Here is a 20,000-nt window from a genome sequence, read left to right as displayed (position 1 = left end):
TACATTTTGAGAAGACAGCTCCAGACAGAAGCAGAACACTGTTTGCTGACCATAAAAACAGTGTCATAATAACCAACCTGCACTTTTACACTGAAAACAGCCCTTTATAGCACACCGCCTTCTGCCAACACTTCACCTTTACCATGAAAAGAGGCGTCAGTAAAGGCAGACAGATCTTGATATTTGAAGAATTTTGACTTTGAAGCTGTATCAAAACGGCACTATTATGGTCCAGGGATCAGAGTCTGCTCTCAAAGATTTCATAGAAGATTTTGAACAAATAAAAACACTGACACTGTCTGATGAACATCTCATTCGATATGGCAACAAAGACTTGAATATTAATGCCTCTCCCATACAGTAGTTCAAAAGAAGGTGATGACTGCAGCGACTATAATTCCAGCTTCAATGTCGAGAATGAAAGACTATTTGTCCCTTCTGGAGGTAGAGGTAGATAAAAGAATTAATATTGTCCCATCTGAAAGACAACAACAACACGGAACAGCTTACAAATGACATCATGAATTTAAGACAAGAGATTGAATACCTGCAGAGAGACAGAAAGGAGATGTCAGAGGAACTTCAGCAAACTTAAGAAGACCTGAGAGAAGTCAAATCAACTTTTGGAAGATAATTAACAGAAGACAGAAATGCAGAAGGTCAGAACTCCACACCAAAGATGAACTCATCAATAATCTGAAAGAACAGCTCAACTCTGTTTCAGCACCCAAAGAATCTGCAGCTGAACTCTTGATATATCCAGAGATGCTCACTGAAAATCCCCAACCTGAAGAATCCCCAATCAACTGATCCACAGCTCTGCTCCAGAGGATCCCGGAGAAACACAGGCTCTTAACCTGACTGATTCAAATGGGAAATATATCAACGAGAAACTTTTGTTCCCAAACACGAAAGTCCAGAAAATGTGGTGCCGAACACAAGAAGTGCTTTTCAGATCCTTTCTGATAAACATCTAAATGAAACTTACAAGCACATTATAATCCGCACATGGACAAATGATTTAAGGGCCACAAAAGTGCATGTTTTGTCTCGTGCTAGCCAGGACGTCCTGTATTTTGGCCAAATTTAACGCATCGGGCGACTATTATTCCGTAGTTTAGCCGCAAAACAGTCGAGGGCGATGCCCTCCCTCGGTCGACCAGCGAAATGATCAGGGGTGCGTCTCCGAGCCGTATTTCCCATTACACGGGATATGTTTTAAAGCGGCCAGACAACAGAAACAAACACCCGGGTCGACTGTTGATTACAGCTGGATACAGATTTATAAACCCTTCACATTCACAGAATGATTAGAGTTAGGGTCTTAAAGAGGGCCACAGACAGGCTGGAAAAAGGTAATTTAATACTTTATTATGACTAACATTATAAGTAAAGTATGACACGACCCCTTCAAGACGTTACAGCATCATTTTCTGTAAAGCTGCTTTGAAACTATGTGTATTGTGAAAAGCACTAGACAAATCAAAATTACTTGATATGGGTTTGGAACAACATGAAGATGAATAAATAAAGAATTTTCACTTTTTGGTTAACTATTCCTTTAAAATTTTGTGATGGATTTTCATAGTTGAAAGCAACAGTTCACCCAAAAATGAAAATTATCTCCTCATTTACTCACCCTCATGCTGTCCCAGATGTGTGTGACTTTCTTTCTTCAGCAGAACACAAATGAAGATGTTTAGAAGAATATTTCAGCTCTGTAGGTCCATAAAATGCAAGTGAGTGGTGACCAGAACTTTGAAGCTCCATAAAGCACATAAAGGCAGCATAAAATAATACATAAGACTCCAGTGGTTTAATCCATGTCTTCAGAAGTGATATGATAGGTGTGGGTGAGAAACAGATCAATATTTAAGTCTTTTTTTTTTACTATAAATCTACACTTTCACTTTTACATTCTGGTTTTGAAGTGACTTTTACTTTCACATTCAGGCCAAAGGTGGAGATTGATAGAAAAAATACTTAAATATTGATCTGTTTCTCAGCCACACCTATCATATCAGTTCTGAAGACATGGATTAAACCACTGGAGTCGTATGGATTACTTTTATGCTGCCTTTATGTGCTTTATGGAGCTTCAAAGTTCTGGTCACCATTCACTTGCATTGTATGGACCTACAGAGCTGAAATATTCTTCTAAAAATCTTCATTTGTGTTCAGCAGAAGAAAAAGTCATACACATCTGGGATGACATGAGGGTCAGTAAATGATGACAGAATGTTCATTTTTTTTAACTCTCTCTTTAAGACTGAAAGTCTGGGACAAGGAAGAAAGAATAAATCTATACATAACACACACACACACACACACACACACACACACAAATTAAATATGAAGACAGTTTAAATGTGCCCTTCATATTGGTAAAAGTTGAAATCTGATTGTTTTAATAAAAGTCAAGCCTTGAAACATAAAATAGTTTGTAGCTGAAGAATCCCTCTTGTGATGACGGTCTGTTCCAGTCCTCATTAGATCACTGAGAGAACAGAAGCACGTGATTGTTGTGACTAATAATAACATCTGTGAGCCGCTACAGGTCGATCACATTACTGCACTCGCATACGGAAACACTCGAGCGGAAAACTCCACAATTCCCCTGTATTATCTCTGCCCAAATATGTACCTAACATGAACAGCAAACGGGCGCTCTGAAGCGCACAGATAAGGCCAGAGAGAGAAAGAGAGAATATTTTCCACACACACAGAAATAGAACGCTGCCTTTTACAGAAGAACACAGCATTATGGGTAAATAACTCTCAGAACAGGAGTCGATCTGCACTTATATGGAACAGTTATGACACTCTCATCTGAATTCTTTCATAAATATGAGATAAAACACATTAGTTCATGAGATATATAATGGGTCCATCTGTCACGTTTTATTTGGGTGACATGAGACGGGTCTCATCGTTCAGATTGATCTGTGTTTTGTGATCATGAGTATGAGAGCGTTAACACATAGATGCTTTAATAGCGTCTCTCATTTTAACTTCAGCAGAAAATCAGTTGGTGAGTTTAATTCAATTTTCCGTTTCAATGAAATGATTTTAATGCAAACTCTGATTCAGTGATTCATTCGCATCATTAATCAAAATCATAAAAGTGCTATTTTTTATATATTGAAATGTTTCTCATTTAATGGAAAACATGCCTTGATTATTAACTAGATATCTGCTGCATCTTCTGTTTACCTTTACATCTGTCTGACTACAATGGCTTTGGTTCAAAATCAACTTTTAAAGTAACTTCAAATCCAATAAACAAAACGAATAAATTCAATATATAGAATATTGCTAGAATGCTAAAAACATGGATCCATGATGTCTCAGCTCGACGTGCTGGTCGCTCCTCCACGAGCATGATGCTAGTCTTTTAGAGAAGACATCAGCCGGTCGAGGTCATTTCAGGTGAACACATGAACATCACTCATCCACGCACGCTTGTTTACTGTGAGGTGTGAGAGGAGATCAGCACAGACAACAGACGTTATATTGACCGTTCCTCCTTCATCTATCAAATGCTTTCTTGACAAACAGATGCTGCTCTGCTCTGACACGGCACGTCTCCATGGCAACGTCATCCTCGTCAGTCGCTAAGAGCCACGATGACTTACAGTGAACGTCTCACGACGGCACTTCAGCATCCCAGCGGGATGATGTTGTATTTATAGATCTATTCACTGCTTGATTCTCTTCCCAGAAGTCAAAATAATATGAATCTCACAAGAGCAGCAATTAATCATCATTTACCTCATGGGATAAACACGGACAGAAAAGTGAAGCGCCTCACACACTCACACGGGAAACTATTAAACTGCTGGCTGACCATTAAAACTCACTTCATCTTTATTAAGTACACAGATATGACCTCAAACTACATCTGTACTGTGAATCAACTCATTTTTAACAACAAATTCTCAATATGACACAAATCAGGGTTTTTCCTACACGTTTTTTTGTTCATCAGCAGTACGTTTGTCCTGTAACATGTCAATATTTGACTCATTCTTACTTACAACAGTAACGTATGCATTTATTGCTAACAATAGCCGATGTTACTCTTATCTACTGTATACTGCACACTCTTTTATAACAGTATGTGAAACAGTTCGAAGTAATGTAACAATAAATGTTTCAAACAGTACTACAGTCTGCTACATTGTTGTCAGGGTGATTCTCGTGAAACCTGGTCATATTCAACCACAAATCAATACAAAAGAATATCAGATATATATTCTGCATGAAGAAAATATCAAGACTGTTTGCATTATGACTGTCAGGACACATGAGCACATTTTACCCCCCAGTTCTCGTTACTGTAACGCGTCCAGACGTTTTACTTTTACTATTGCGATTGCATTCAGTGATGACTCTCATCACAGTATTACAGAACAGTAAAGTAAAAAGATCCTGTTGGACAATGATTCTTAAAACATTACCTCATCATGTTTAATTCAGCGAGTGGCGTCCAGTTATCATCAAATAAATCAATGTCTTGACTTTTGTCAGTCTGATTAAATGAACCAAGATAATGTTTTAATCACAGTTGATATCACTGTTCATTCATCACAATGATATCTGATAATCACACAATAGAGATTGTCAGTAATTTTATTTTGCATTAGATTGCTTTTTAAATGTTTAATTTCTGCTGTTCCTGTAAACATTATTTACTCTGATCTTTATTTGATCACTGGCTCTTGAATAATGACTTTAAAGCTTGAGCTGGTGTTTACTACTGAATCACTTGAAGGCTTCATTGGTTTAATTTAATTTCTTTGTTTTAATGAAATATTTGTTTATGTATTTATTTTTCAGTGGTTAGGGAAAAACACTATAAAGGAGTGGCATACTTTAAAAATGTTTATTTGCATCAGATATACATCAAGATGGCGCCGCGGATGGCCACCTCGGTGTGGAGCGCTCCTATTGTTTTGTTGTTTTTGTTTGTTTATCCTGTGTTTAGTAATCTTTTTCCAGTCAGTTTTACCAGAGACGAACTGCTGAACATTTGACAGCACGTACCAGACAATCATTTCCCGGTTTTTGAATATTCAGACGTTTTGCTAGACATTTTAGTTGGAGGCGCAGCTGTGCTGTTCAAGAGACGCAGGCGAGGGAGACGAGCCGGTGCGCTGGTCAAACTCCGTCGGCGGGGCTTTCAAACAACGCTGCCGAGCATTCATCTTGCAAATCTCCGCTCTCTTCCTAACAAAACGGACAAACTACATCTCCTCACCCGTACAAACAAGGACTTTTCAACCTCTGCTGCCTTGTGCTTCACAGAAACCTGGCTGAGTGAAGCCATTCCGGACAGCGCGTTACATCTGCCGGGCTTTCAGCTGTTCAGAGCGGATCACATCGCAGAGTTAACGGGGAAAACGAGAGGCGGTGGAACATGCTTTTACATCAATGAAGGTTGGTGTACAGATATAACAACGTTAAAGAGGATGTGCTGTCCTAATTTGGAAGCGCTCTTTATTAACTGTAAGCCTTTCTACTCGCCGCGGGAATTTTCCTCGTTTATTCTGGCGAGTGTTTATATCGCACCAAACGCGTGAGTGAACACAGCGCTGCAACAGCTGGCTGATCAAATCACAGACACAGAACCCAACCAGAGACAGAAATATACTGGACCACTGCTACACAACAATAAAGGATGCATATCGCTCTGTTCCTAGAGCAGCTTTGGGACTCTCTGATCACTGTCTGGTTCATCATCTTCCAAACTACTGACAGAAATTAAAATCAACCAAGCCAGTAGTAAGGACTGTAAAGAGATGGACCAATGAAGCAGAGCAGGAACTACAAGCCTGCCTTGACTGCACTGATTGGAGTGTTTTTGAGGTTGCAGACACCAATCTGGACGAGCTCACATATACTGTGACATCATATATCAGTTTCTGTGAGGATATGTGCATTCCTACTAGGACTTATTTAACATTCAACAACGACAAACCGTGGTTTACAGCAGAACTCAGGCAGCTTCATCAGGCCAAAGAGGATGCTTACAGAGTTGGGGATAAAGTCTTCTACAGTCAGGCCAGGAACACACTGAATAAGGAAATCAGAGTGGCTAAAAGGAGATACTCTGAGAAGCTAAAAAACAAGTTTTCATCTAACGACCCTGCATCAGTGTGGAGTGGCATGAAACAACTCACAAATTACAGGACTCCTACCCCCAACCCTGTGGTGGACCAACAACTGGCTGATGACCTGAATGTGTTCTACTGCAGATTTGAAAGGCCCAATCTCACACCCCACACCCACTCTGACCTTCACTTCACACAAACACCAACACCTCCTGCAACCCCCCTCCTCCCCCTCCTGCTACTCAACCTGCACTTAAGATCTGTGAAGATGATGTGAGCCATGTCTTTCAGAAACAAAAGATGAGGAAAGCACAGGGCCCAGAAGGTGTTTCGCCAGTGTGTCTTCGATCCTGTGCTAACCAGCTGGCCCCCATCTTCACACAGATCTTCAATAGATCACTGGAGCAGTGTGAAGTCCCATGCTGCTTCAAATGCTCAATCATCATTCCTGTCCCAAAGAAACCAAAAATCACAGGACTTAATGACTACAGACCTGTCGCCCTGACATCTGAGGTCATGAAGTCATTTGAGAGACTGGTGTTGGCCCGCCTGAATGACATCACTGGACCCTTTCTAGATCCCCTTCAATTTGCTTATCGAGCAAACAGGTCTGTGGATGATGCAGTCAACATGGGATTGCATCATATCCTGCAACATCTGGACAGATCAGCAACATATACAATAATCCTTTTTGTGGACTTCAGTTCGGCTTTCAACACCATCATCCCAGCTATTCTCTAGACTAAATTACACCAACTCTCTGTTCCCATGTCTATCTGTCAGTGGATTACCAGCTTTCTGACAGACAGGCAGCAGCTTGTGAGACAGGGGAAACTCACTTCTAGCACCTGTACAATCAGCACTGGTGCCCCCCAGGGATGTGTGCTCTCCCCACTACTCTTCTCCTCTACACCAATGACTGCATCGCCAAGGACCCCTCTGTCAAGCTCCTGAAGTTTGCAGACGACACCACTGTCATCGGCCTCATCCGAGATGACGATGAGTCTGCATACAGAAGGGAGGTTGAACAGCTGGCTGTCTGGTGCAGTCAAAACAACCTTGAGCTGAACACGCTCAAAACGGTGGAGATGATAGTGGACTTTAGGAGGAACACCCCAACACTGTCCCCCCTCACCATTCTGAACAGCACTGTGGCAGCAGTGGAGTCATTCAGGTTCCTGGGCACTACCATCTCACAGGACCTGAAGTGGGAGACCCACATTGACTCCATTGTGAAAAAGGCCCAGCAGAGGTTGTACTTCCTTCACCAGCTGAGGAAGTTCAACCTGCCACAGGCGCTGCTGATACAGTTTTACTCAGCAGTCATTGAGTCTGTCCTCTGCACTTCAATAACTGTCTTTTTGATTCAGCTACGAAATTGGATATCAAAAGACTACAAAGGACAGTTCGGACTGCTGAGAGGATTATTGGTTGCCCCCTGCCCCCCCTTCAAGAACTATACACTTCCAGAGTGAGGAAAAAGGCTGGAAAAATCACTCTGGACCCCACTCACCCTGCCCACTACCTTTTTGAACTGTTGCCTTCTGGCCGACGCTTCAGAGCTCTGAGCACCAGAACCGTCAGGCACAGGAACAGTTTTTCCCCTCAGGCTATCCATCTCATGAACAGTTAAAACTGCCCCATTGAGCAATAACTATGTGCAATACACAACTTAGTCTTTCTTATATTTATTCAACACATCCAACCTCTTCTGCCATTACATTCCTCTGGAAAAAAATCAAACAAAACATTTACACTGTACATAACAGATTTGTATTAGATTGCACTACGTATGTGTATGTGTGTGTCTGTGTGTGTATGTACGTATGTGTACAACTATTTTTTAATTTTTTATTATTATCTATGTCTTGCTGCTGTTTTTGTATTGTTTTTGTATTGTTGTGCACTGGAAGCTCCTGTCACCAAGACAAATTCCTTGTATGTGTAAGTATACTTGGCAATAAAGCGATTCTGATTCTGATTCTGATCAGACTCACAAGTGTTTTACAGGAAACATCCTCTGACAAAGAGAACCGTCAAATGCAAATGTTCAGCTCTGGTCGCGTCATGGGGCGGATCTCATTTGATTTGCTGTTTATCAGCTGATGTTTGACAGAAAGCAGGCAGAGCTAATAAAGAAGATTATACGCACTAACCTTGTTTGTTTGATGACTGCGCAAACGTGGATCAAACGCTGATAATTAAAGTCATTTAATTCAGTTTACTAGCAAATGACCAGGAACAAATTACACACAGAAAGCCTGAGAGAGATGTTTGTTCCACATTAAAGGGATAGTTCATCCATAAATGAAAATTCTCTCATCATTTATTCACCCTCATGCCATCCCAGATGTGTATGACTTTCTTTCTTCTGCAGAACACAAATGAAGATTTTTAGAAGAATATTTCAGCTCTGTAGATCCATACAATGCAAGTGAATGGTGACCAGAACTTTGAAGCTCCAAAAAAAGAAAGAAAGTCATACACATCTGGGATGACATGAGGATGAGTAAATGATGAGAGAATTTTCATTTTTGGGTGAACTGTCCCTTTAATACTGTCTGAGCAATAACACAGTTTATTATTTACGGAGCTGAACACTGAAGACGCTCTTACCGGGCAGAAGAAAGAAGTTCAAACGTGAACAATCTGACCGGCTACAGAGAGGAGTGAATCACTTTCTGCAAAACAAGAAAACAAACAAACATTAAGTTAAAACACCTTTAAAAGTCAACATGACATTACTATTGACTTTACGTTTCAAGGTGTTATTGTGAGTGATTCATCAGTGCACATCTTCTTTATTTATTCTCACTGAATATTGTGTTTTACTTGGAAATATTATGGAAGTCACATTACGGAATTAAAATGGGTTGAGAACACTGTTTCATGCTGACTGTAAATAAGTACACTGAGTAAATAATTACTGATTTTAAACAGGTTTCCTGAACACGCCCCCATCTGCCATAGGTCAGACAAGCAGATAGTCCCGCCCCCAAACTCACTCCATTGGTGGAGTCAGAAGTTGTCAACATGTTCTGAAAGTGTCACAAACTTCCAGTGGATTACTGATAGTTTGTCTAAACATTAAACTGAAAATCAGCTTTAAAACGCTCGACACGGTCACATCAAACACACCGAGTGATGCTGAAGATAACAGTGTGAAATAAAACAAAACAAGCGTGCCGTCTGTCGATGTCTCACTCACACACTTGTTTTATCTTCCCTAGAAAAGTGTCAGCAACAGCTGCTCAATCAGTGATGTTCAACATGTCGAGCACTCGAAGTGCAGCAGTCTTCTGAGTGCTCTTGATAAACTTCAGAGTTTAGTGTCATCATCATCATCATCATCATCATCATCATGTGTTTATACGGTGTGTGTGCTGACAATCCATCTGGACTGACAGTGAACTGTAAAATCATTCAGGTTCCCAACCCTGTTCCTGGAGGCCCCTAACACTACACATTTTGGATAACACACCTGATTCATCTCATCAGCTCATTAATGGGGTGTGTCAGAAATGTGCAGTGTTGTGGGGCCTCCAGGAACAGGGTTGGGAACCACTGATCTAGAACAACCTGAAAGAGTCACATGAAGGATTTTAAACTTCCACTTCAGTTCAGATCATTTACTGTAAAAACAACATAATTATGACATCACAACCATGAGCCCACCCACACTCACAAACTTGCCCCGCCCCATCACACAAGGGTCACGCTGAGGTCACAGGACAGATATTATAATAAAGAACAGAAAGAGTTGTGAACGTTCAGAATCTGTTGATCAATCTGTGAGAGATGATTAAAGCGTTTCATCAAATCCTCTCTGTTCTGTTCTTTTACTCTGTTAAATCCACGTAATGACAGCTGTTTATTTTTATACTTTAAATGCTGTTATTTCAGGTAACATCAGGCGAGGCGACAAATATTCTCTGATTAAAGCGTCTGATAATCCCACAGCGTGAGAGAACATTAATCCGTTAACGACAGAATGACAAACTCATGACGCCAGTGTTAGTGAAACGAGACAAACAAACATCTTATAAACACATTCAAGATCAAAGTTTAGAATTATCTGTGTCAAAATAATGTAGAATAATAATAACGAGTAAAACAAAACTGACAGTTGACAATTTACATCCAGAAACATAAACAGAAATACAGAAATGAAAAACTCGTATTTTGAATGAATGTGTTCAGAACTAATCTGCACAGTCATGTCAAATACTTCAATCACTTTAATCAAGAATAAACCATTACAAACTGGAAATACAGGACTGATTCAAACAGATTTTCAGCTCAAAGAGTTTTGACAAAATAATATTCTGTATATCACGTTTTAACGCAGATATATATTTTTTTCTAATGTTTTAAGATACTAAAAGGACAGGGTATCGCCAGCCACCTCACGAAACATTAAATATATCACAATATATCACAATTTCGTGATTCAATTACAAGCTTTCAATTTTAATTCATTTGCGTATATTTGAGTTCTAATGTCCATTTGTATTTACATACAGTATGAAAGAAATTCTCTTTCAGCTAATGCTGTTGATTATATGGGGACCTTTTAACTTGGTAAATTATGGAAATATTAATTTGACAAATGTTATTTTATCATTATTTTGGTCACATTTAAGCTTTTTTTTTTTTTTCTCCCCAATGTGGAATGCCCAATTCCCAATGCGCTCTAAGTCCTCGTGGTGGTGTAGTGACTCGCCTCAATCCGGGTGGTGGAGGACGAATCTCAGCTGCCTCCACGTCTGAGACCGTCAATCCGCGCATCTTATCATGTGGCTTGTTGAGCGTGTTACCACGGAGACATAGCGCGTGTGGAGGCTTCACGCTATTCACCACAGCATCCACGCACAACTCACCACGCGCCCTACCGAGAGTGAGAACCACATTATAGCGACCACGAGGAGGTTACCCCATGTGACTCTACCCTCCCTAGCAACCGGGCCAATTTGGTTGCTTAGGAGACCTGGCTGGAGTCACTCAGCACACCCTGGATTCGAATTCGCGACTCCAGGTGTGGTAGTCAGCGTCAATACTCGCTGAGATACCCAGACCCCCCTACATTTAAGCTTTTTAAAAATATATAAACTCCATGTATTCTAGGGCTGTGTCAATACAATCAAATATCGATATATTGCGCTAATGTTTCTCATGATACTGTATCGATATTTAGATCCATGTATCGTGATATACTGTGATATTTTCGGTGTGGTCAGAGACGCTTCTATGAGGCACAAAAGAGACAAACTTATCCAGCAGGATTCACGGTTTCTCTCATGGACATGCTGGACCTCTCTCACGTGTTTGGATCTCGGGTCGGGCAAAAATATTGATTTTCCACTTAATCTTTATTTGTACGATCCCAAATGTTGATTCTTAAAAATGCCAAGATCACTCTTCCTTTCTATCTGCAATCCCCTAAAATCATATATGTGTAAATACTTCCCATTTGCTACAAATCAGTGATTATCCACTGGCTGGTAATATTTTAGATTTCATTCACCAGTGTTTGAGTGGTGTAGTGGTGAAGAAGTTCAGCATCGAGATCTTTTCACTGCGTGCTGAGAGTAAAAGTTTTGACTCTTTCTGTGTGATATGAATCCAAAGACTAGATCCAATCAAACCATTTGTTGTTTAATAATGTTTAATAATATCCTTTCTGTTCTCTACAGTCAGTTATTTATCAAAAACAACAAAAGAAACATTTAATTCTAATCACATCAGAAGTCATTCGACCGGGGGGCCTGGGTAGCTCAGTGGTAAAGACGCTGGCTTCGCTAGTTCACGAGTTCGAATCCAGGGCATGCTGAGTGACTCCAGCCAGGTCTCCTAAGCAACCAAATTGGCCCGGTTGCTAGGGAGGGTAGAGTCACATGGGGTAACCTCCTCGTGGTCGCTATAATGTGGTTCTCACTCTCGGTGGGGCGTGTGGTGAGTTGTGCGTGGTTGCCGCGGTGGGTGGCGTGAAGCCTCCACATGTGCTACGTCTCCATGGTAACGCGCTCAACAAGTCACGTGATAAGATGCGCAGATTGACACAGATTTCAATACATCATGTTTATTGATGTAATACATGGACTATATCTTTAAAAAAGCTAAAATGTCACCAAAATGCTGAAAAAACTAATGATAAAATAAAATGTGTAAAATGTATAGTGCACGTCCGTAATTTAACAAGTTAAAAGATCCCCTGTATAATTAACAGCATTAGCTGAAAGAGAATTTCTTTCATACTGTATGTAAATACAAATGGACATTAGAACTGAAATATAACCAAATTAATTAAAATTAAAAGCGAAATAGAATCACGATATATTGTGTGATGTATTGCAATACATATCATATCATGACGTGGCTGGTGATACCAGCCCTAATGTATTCCATCCAAAAATGTGATGTCTTGAAATTGCATTTATAATATATATATATATATATATATATATATATATATATATATATATATATATATATATATATATGTTTGTTGTTTTCATGCTAATTTGTACTATTTACAAGTATTTCCATTGATATGTAGAACAAGTGCTAAAGCGGTACTGTCTCTTTAAGAAGTGTTTATTTTGGTCGAATGGCTTCTTTACCTCATCTGTGTTATGAGTGATTCAAATGAAATGTTTCTATTGGTTGTTTTGATCAATAACTGACAGTAATGAAGAGAAATAATATTTAAAGAGACATAATTCAATGACAAATGGATTGTGTGGATCTCATCTTTGGACACTCATTACACAGAACGAGTCAAACTAAACTTTAACTCTGAACACACAGTGAAAAGATCTGGATGCTGAACATCTTCATCACTATAATACTCAATCACTGCAGAGTGAATCTGAATGTTTATTTAGTCACATATGTGAGTGATTTACACACACTGTAGAGAGTTGTACAGAGAGAAAAAGAGTGATCTTGGGATTTTAGGAATCAACAAAGTGATCTCGTGTCAAACGCGTGAGAGAGTTTCAGCGTGTCCGTGAGAGAAACGGGTTCAGTTTCGGTCTCTCTCGTGTCTCTGACCGCACTGAGGAACATCACTTTCAGAGTTTGCACTTATTTACACCAGCTGCTGCATCTTTATTGAAATGCTGGACATGATGTGAACGCACAAACAGTTCAATAGAAATACAGATACATGGATCAATAGTGTCGATGCAATATCGTGAGGAAAAGTATCGTGATATATATCGATATTTAATTGCACTGACACTAAAAAAGGACCTGTTTAAAATGAGGGAAATTATTGGAAAATCTTAAACTATTTCTTAAAAGCTTGTGTGACGTTGTTGATATGTTTATGACTAAATCACAGAAAACATGAGCACAATTAATTAAAATGATAAAAACCAACTATAAACCCCAGCAGAGCCTATGTGAGCATGTTGACCTGTTAACTGTGATTTCACATGATTTTAACATGTCGTCATGAATATCTGACAGTGTTGACACACAGATGTGTGTGTGTGTGTGTTCAAATGAACAGAACGAGTGAGCAGCTGTGATGCTGTTGAATCAGTGTGTATTCTTGACTTCAGAATATTGATCACTAACAGTTCAAGTCATTTAATATTGATTATTGCTAGAAGTGAATTTACTGGAAAACAAACCTGAATCATAATTTAAAGCCGTTTTGAGCAGCAGCGCTCATCTGACAAATATCACTCTTATAAGATCTCACAAAACTTGTTTGTGAACCATAAATCTCCACTAGTGAAAAATTTTAATAAAACATATTTAGTATGTTAGCTGTAATGACAGCGTGAACAGCTGATCACTTCCACCCTCCGGCTCATTAACAAATAAAGAGACTTTAAAGTCAATGATCATCTTCAGAGCAGAATAAATCATGTAGACAATGTGCTGATATCAGACACACTGAAGATCTGTGAAGTTCCCGTGCTTAAGGGAAACATCACATTCTACACACAGTAGGGTACATACTGCACTTCTAGTAGAAGTCTGTAGTATGCATACTCAGAACAAAAGCAGATCTCCTCTTATGTGTCATGTGATCTCTCGGGCTGTCACATGACCTCAGATCAGAGGTGCACTGAGATCCGGTTACACACTAATGAATCTTCATTCAGAGATTCAATTCACTAGATAAACGCCACAGCGTACAGGTCACATGCAGGCCTCAAAACGTGTCTCCATAACGAGTCCTGTACTGCTGCACACGAGTAATAATAGACGTGAATGTGACGACATACAGAAGTCACGTTTGAGTTATAGCACAAAGGTCGAAGGTTTAATTGGAAGTGCAAATTATGTCCACATGTGACGCTCCCAGCAGTGAACGGCACTTTCCAACAGGGGCGACGGAATTAGAAATGCAGATAATAGCTTTCACTTCGCTCTGTGCGGAGGTATTTTTAGCCGTCTGCCGTCCAGGAACAATGACTGCAGAGACGCTCACAGGTACACATGCTGGACGGGTCACGGGCCGGTGTCAGCAATCACACGGGTCACAGGTCAACTGTTTACAAGCTGTTCATGCTGCAATAACAGCTTCAAGATGAATTCACTTCGATCAGATTCATGTATTATTGGGTTAACATGCCTTCTCATACGTCCAGATGGGGCCAAAAGGAAAAGAGTGATGCCTCCTTCGTTTGCGTGCAAACGTTCAGCTTAAACACCCCATGAAAACAAAAGTTCATGTCTGTTGGCTATTGGCAAAATTCACTTTTTACACTTAACATTTACAGTCTTTGGAAGGGCAGTGGAGAGGGATTTCTAGTTTGATGTGTATGTGCATTCTTGCTGTTTTTTGAAAGTATATATTTTTATATTTATGTTGTAATTGTTGGTGACCACTGCAGTGCATGTGTGTGTCGGGTGGGGGGTGGTTAATATATATGATTGATTCCGTATTTTATGTTGTGTTTGTATGTCTTATGAACGGAATCAATAAGAATTGTTAATAACGAACATTTACAGTCCTTCTCTTCCCAGAAAACATACTGATGACATCATCTCACACTACACAGATTGTTGTCCAATCAAATGCTCTTAAGAGTCAGAACGTGCCTCCCCTGATTCCACCTGCCTCTGAGCAATAACAGCAAGTAGCAAATCATGTTCACAGCTGTGACGTAAACTAAAGATTATTGACTATAGGCCTGTCGTGATTAATCCTTAATTGCCTGATCGCGATTATTTGATCGAACCGTGATTATGTGAGATTGTGCACTTCAAATTTCAACCACATTTTACTCTCCAAATAAGGGAATCTGAAGCGAATACAGAAATGTCATGAACGGCACGCTTGTGTCTTATTCTGCAGTGTTACTGCATTATATGAGAACTCCAAATGAACTCTGAGCGTCTCACTTTTCAGAGCAGCTCCTGAAGATGAAGCGTCGTCTGTGGACGTTCATGCCAAACTCCGGTGAAAATATACATGAAGATTTTGACAGTGCACGCAAAGCACTCGGGTTTCACTTGACTTTAGCGTTGGCATAGTGGCGAATGTTCTTGGTTGTTGTGAGATTATATGAACTGTGACACTGAGGAAGAGACGCCCAATTACTCTGCGGAGATTAATCGTCAGCCAAATGACATAATCGTGACAGCCCTAATTGACTATAAAAAACGAAACGAAGTAGGCATGAGCTCTTCGATATGTCCCAGCCCAACTCTCTGTTTCAATAGGAAGTGACCTACATGTAAATGACCCAAAGCTGATTGGTTAGCCTCTTTGCATATGAAATGAGTAACAGCACCCCAGCTGACTGCATACTGAAGAGGTGTTGACATGTAAATGAAGTCATATGTTAATGAGCTCATGGTTGTTACATGTAACTCCAAAAAACAGGTGTTTCCTTTAATCTTTCCCCACTGAAACACAACAAACTCTCTGTGATGCGAGCGCTCACTGCTTATGTATGATGTAATAATGATGTTTGACAGAGTACCAGCTCTGTGACTGTAAATCTTCAGCAGTAAAATATTTCTGCATCCGTTTGTCTCACTGACAATCAAAGTTCTCATGCTACTCATAAACATCGATCATATTCAACAACACAACCAGACCAAACATTCACCACAACACCAACAAATCATTGACAACCGATGATGCAGGTCATGCAAACTTCTAGAGGACTGAACTAAATCACACACACAATCTGCTGTACAATATGAGAAAAGCATCACAGTGCTGTTGAAGCATCCCTTTTACTATCACTCATAGTGATTCCAACAAATCTCTGACACTAATCATTAAACTTCAGCGTGCAGGATGAGTTACACACGGACGTTTAATCCTCAGAGTTTGATCAAATTAAGGGTCGTCCTCGAACGGATCGCCCGTTTGGGGTTTGAACCTACAACCTCTGCGTTACCCGCATTGACCAACTATTAAGTCACACAGTTAAACTCACCAGTTCAGCAGAAATGAATTCAAGGGACGAGCGACATCTTCATTCCTGTGAAGAGAAACACAAACACTGAATATGTGGAATATGTGTCCACTGATCGCCTGCAGACAGTCAAAATCAAGACATGAGATGATGTGTATTATCAGACCGCTGTATGAACAATAACAGCGAACGCCAGTGACTCACTGTGTGTGTGTGTTTACATCTGCTAATTACAAAATAATAATGCATGAGCCCTACAGCACAAACACAGATGAGCATTCCACAATAACACACAAGCAGGAAAACACACACACCATAAAAGAAGAAAACCATGTTCCTGAAAATATTATATTATAATACATTATAAAACAAGCCCATCTGTAACCATGGTGAGCAAATATTTCACTGGAATTAAAGTTTCTCCATTATGAACATCTGACATGGAACCAATAATTGTTGTTCATATGGCCAATAACTGATATGATGGCTAATATTAAAAACCTTTGACACTGAAGCTCTAATCTAGATATTTTCAAGCTTGAATTTTTCCAACTATAATGAGACACTGAAACGTTTTGATGTATGACAGCAAAGATTCGGTCAGTACTTTTGAAACCATTTAAATGGGGAAATCTGCTTCAATATCAACTGATTTAGATGAATAAGAATAATTAAAACCAACTGCGCAAATGGGACGATTCTGATCTAGATAGATAGATTTCAGGACATTTATCGCTCATTCTACTAACAGAGGAAAGTCCTGACTTGTTGATATAATAAGAGTCACTGTATTTCTGTGAGTTATGATTATAGATGGAGAGTTGACATTTCAACGGTTTAAAACAGAATAATCTGTTATAATTATTATTCACACAGCTTTTATGAGCTCATATTAATAGAGAGAATATCTGTTCTTAGACAAATTCATTTGTCACATCACAGGACCATTGAAATGAACTAGTGAAGGCAAAAGAAACTTAAAGAAATGGTGACCAGTTACAGCAAATGAAAAACGACATTTTATCCTAAAATCTTGATATGGATTAACAAAATGGACATGTAAAAACAGAATGAAACATTATACGATCACATCAAACGTTCAGATACAATGAAACATTAAGATGATAAAATTCCACATACATATATTGCATTCAGTAAATAATGATAAAAATGACAAGACTGTCTTTATAATCTTAAAGCTGTCTTCAGTGCATCATCAATGCTTCTGTCCACACACTAACATCACACAATTCAGTTCAGGTAAATCTACCTCGACATATGACATTTACAGCTCAGACTTACAGCGTTTGTTTGTGTTAATCAGCAAAATAAGACCATCTTCAACATGTCAAAACTGGAACATACATTCCTGTTGTCTAAAATGAGTTTCGTGCATTAGATTAGATTCTGTAAAACCCTTCAACAACTTCACAAATGAAACACATCAGTTACCTCTATGATGACACGTGCTGTTCATGCACACTCCATTATAGAATACTGTTCATGAGTGAATTAACTGACACGTTTCCACGTGACATCCTGACATTCCACCTGCGTGTTCATGTGAACAGGTGGCAGAGAGCGAGCATGCTCACAGGAGCAGGTGTGACGGACAGAACACGTCTGAATCCAACGAACATGCACTGTTAAAACTATATTCAGTATTTGGTCTCGTTTTTCAATGAAAAAAATTAAAAATCTAAACATCCTTAAAAACAAGATACTTTTATATGAAAAAAGTGATCTGCATGAGATAAAACAACTTGAAAATATGTCTTAAATACGTGCATGCTACATCTGTTTTAAGCATAAACCTCAATAAAATTAGCTAGAAAAAGTGAAGGAAAAAAAGGACAAAACACATGTTTATTCAAGACATTTTCTCTGAAAACAACTCTTAATATGGAAATCAGTTTTGCTTTTCATGTTGACTAAATGTTTCTTGTTTTAAGGATGTTTACATTGCTTTTTTTGCATTTTTACTATCTTCAGGTCAATTATGACTTTGGTTAAAGAAATACATTTTGAGCAGTTCAAAACAACATGCAAAAGGCAATGGATAGTTAGGACAGCCAGATATCAGGATGTTTAACAGATGTACATGTACAGTAAAGATTAAATTACATGCATGAGATTATAATGTGTAGATTCTATATTGCATTGCCCTACATAAATGCATTTCCCTATCTGCGCCAAATATAAGATCTGCATTGCATTGCATAGTTCTTCTAGTTCAAAACAGTAGAAACCACAAATATCCACAAGTCTTCTACAGTTGTTTTGCTCTCAAACAGGCCTACAGTGTGTGTGCATCTCTACATGGTGAAGATCGCAGATACATTTAATGCAATCGACATTACGTAATGCACAACATTAGTGTCAGTTTTTATCCAGCGTTATCTGGTCTGGGAAAAACATGAGGCCAGCTTACACACACACACACACACACACACACACACACACACACACAGTACATTTAAGCATGCAACTTAGTTTTAACCCGCAGTTTTAACATACCCTTTAAATGCATCCTAACCGCTTACAGGAAGGAAAAGTGCTCAGCGTTAAAAACCCGTGAATATTTCATGCAACAACTGCTGCAGCTGTTTAAATACATCACCTAGAGGTTTGTTGCATAAATTTGTCATCTTGTCTCTCTCTCTCTCTCTCTGTATGGAGTAGCAATGTTAGCCAGCTAGCCTCAGAAGCTAAAGGAACGACACTTTCATTTACCCCATTAAAGCGACAAAAACACATCAAATCTGTCCAATAACACACACCGTGCTGCGCGCGACACGCTCAGCTAGTCTCGTGCGTTCCATCATCAGACATTGTTTGCAAACCCCCCACGCAATATTCCCAGGAAAAGCCCCAGAATTCCCTGGAACGATGAAAACAGGCGCTTACAGGCGGGTGATGCTGGAGCTCCAGACGCCGCTGCAGGAAATCAGTGACAGTCACAGTGTCCTCGCGCTGATGAAGATGATGATGCTGCTGTCTCACCCCCTCCTCAGTCCAGATGCTGTCTGTCTGTCTGTCTCTCTTTCTGTCTTTATTCTCCAGTGTGTGTTTCACTCGCCCTCAAGCGGTGTGTGTGTCCGTCTCTCTCTCTCTCTATCATCTGTCTGTCTATCTATCTGCCTGTCTGTCTATCAGTATATATATCTATATGCCTGCCTGTCTATCTATCTTATCTATCTGCCTGTCTATCTATCAGTCTATCTATCTATCTACCTGTCTATCTATCAGTATATATATCTATATGCCTGCCTGTCTATCTATCTTATCTATCTGCCTGTCTATCTATCAGTCTATCTATCTATCTACCTGTCTATCTATCAGTCTACCTGTCTATCTGTCAGTCTATCTATCTATCTGTCTATCTGCCTGTCTATCTGTCAGTCTATCTATCTATCTATCTGCCTGTCTATCTATCTATCTATCTATCTATCTATCTATCTATCTGCCTGTCTATCTATCAGTATATCTATAT

General features: G+C 39.5%; 1 protein-coding gene across 6 annotated transcripts in view; it reads right to left on the bottom strand.

The window, feature by feature from the left end:
• Positions 1-19,563, bottom strand: part of LOC127415731 (1-phosphatidylinositol 4,5-bisphosphate phosphodiesterase beta-4-like) — a 90,125-nt gene extending 70,562 nt beyond the window's left edge. For 2 of the 6 annotated variants that reach the window (XM_051654587.1, XM_051654592.1), the window contains exons 1-3: positions 19,415-19,563; positions 16,529-16,573; positions 8,730-8,794 (exon numbers count right to left, since the gene is read on the bottom strand). The gene's annotated coding sequence lies outside the window, so the exon portion shown is untranslated. Of the gene's footprint in view, positions 1-8,729; positions 8,795-16,528; positions 16,574-17,959; positions 17,978-19,024; positions 19,106-19,127; positions 19,168-19,287; positions 19,388-19,414 lie in introns of those variants that run through there. The other 4 variants (XM_051654588.1, XM_051654590.1, XM_051654591.1 and 1 more) reach the window with 4 other exon arrangements.
• Positions 19,564-20,000: the final 437 nt, after the last annotated feature.

The sequence above is a fragment of the Myxocyprinus asiaticus genome, chromosome 25 (genome assembly GCF_019703515.2).
Source record: "Myxocyprinus asiaticus isolate MX2 ecotype Aquarium Trade chromosome 25, UBuf_Myxa_2, whole genome shotgun sequence".
In the NCBI taxonomy this organism is placed as follows: Eukaryota; Metazoa; Chordata; class Actinopteri; order Cypriniformes; family Catostomidae; genus Myxocyprinus; species Myxocyprinus asiaticus.
Note: the sequence above shows the minus strand (reverse complement) of the source record. Positions and strands in the feature narration are given on the sequence as shown.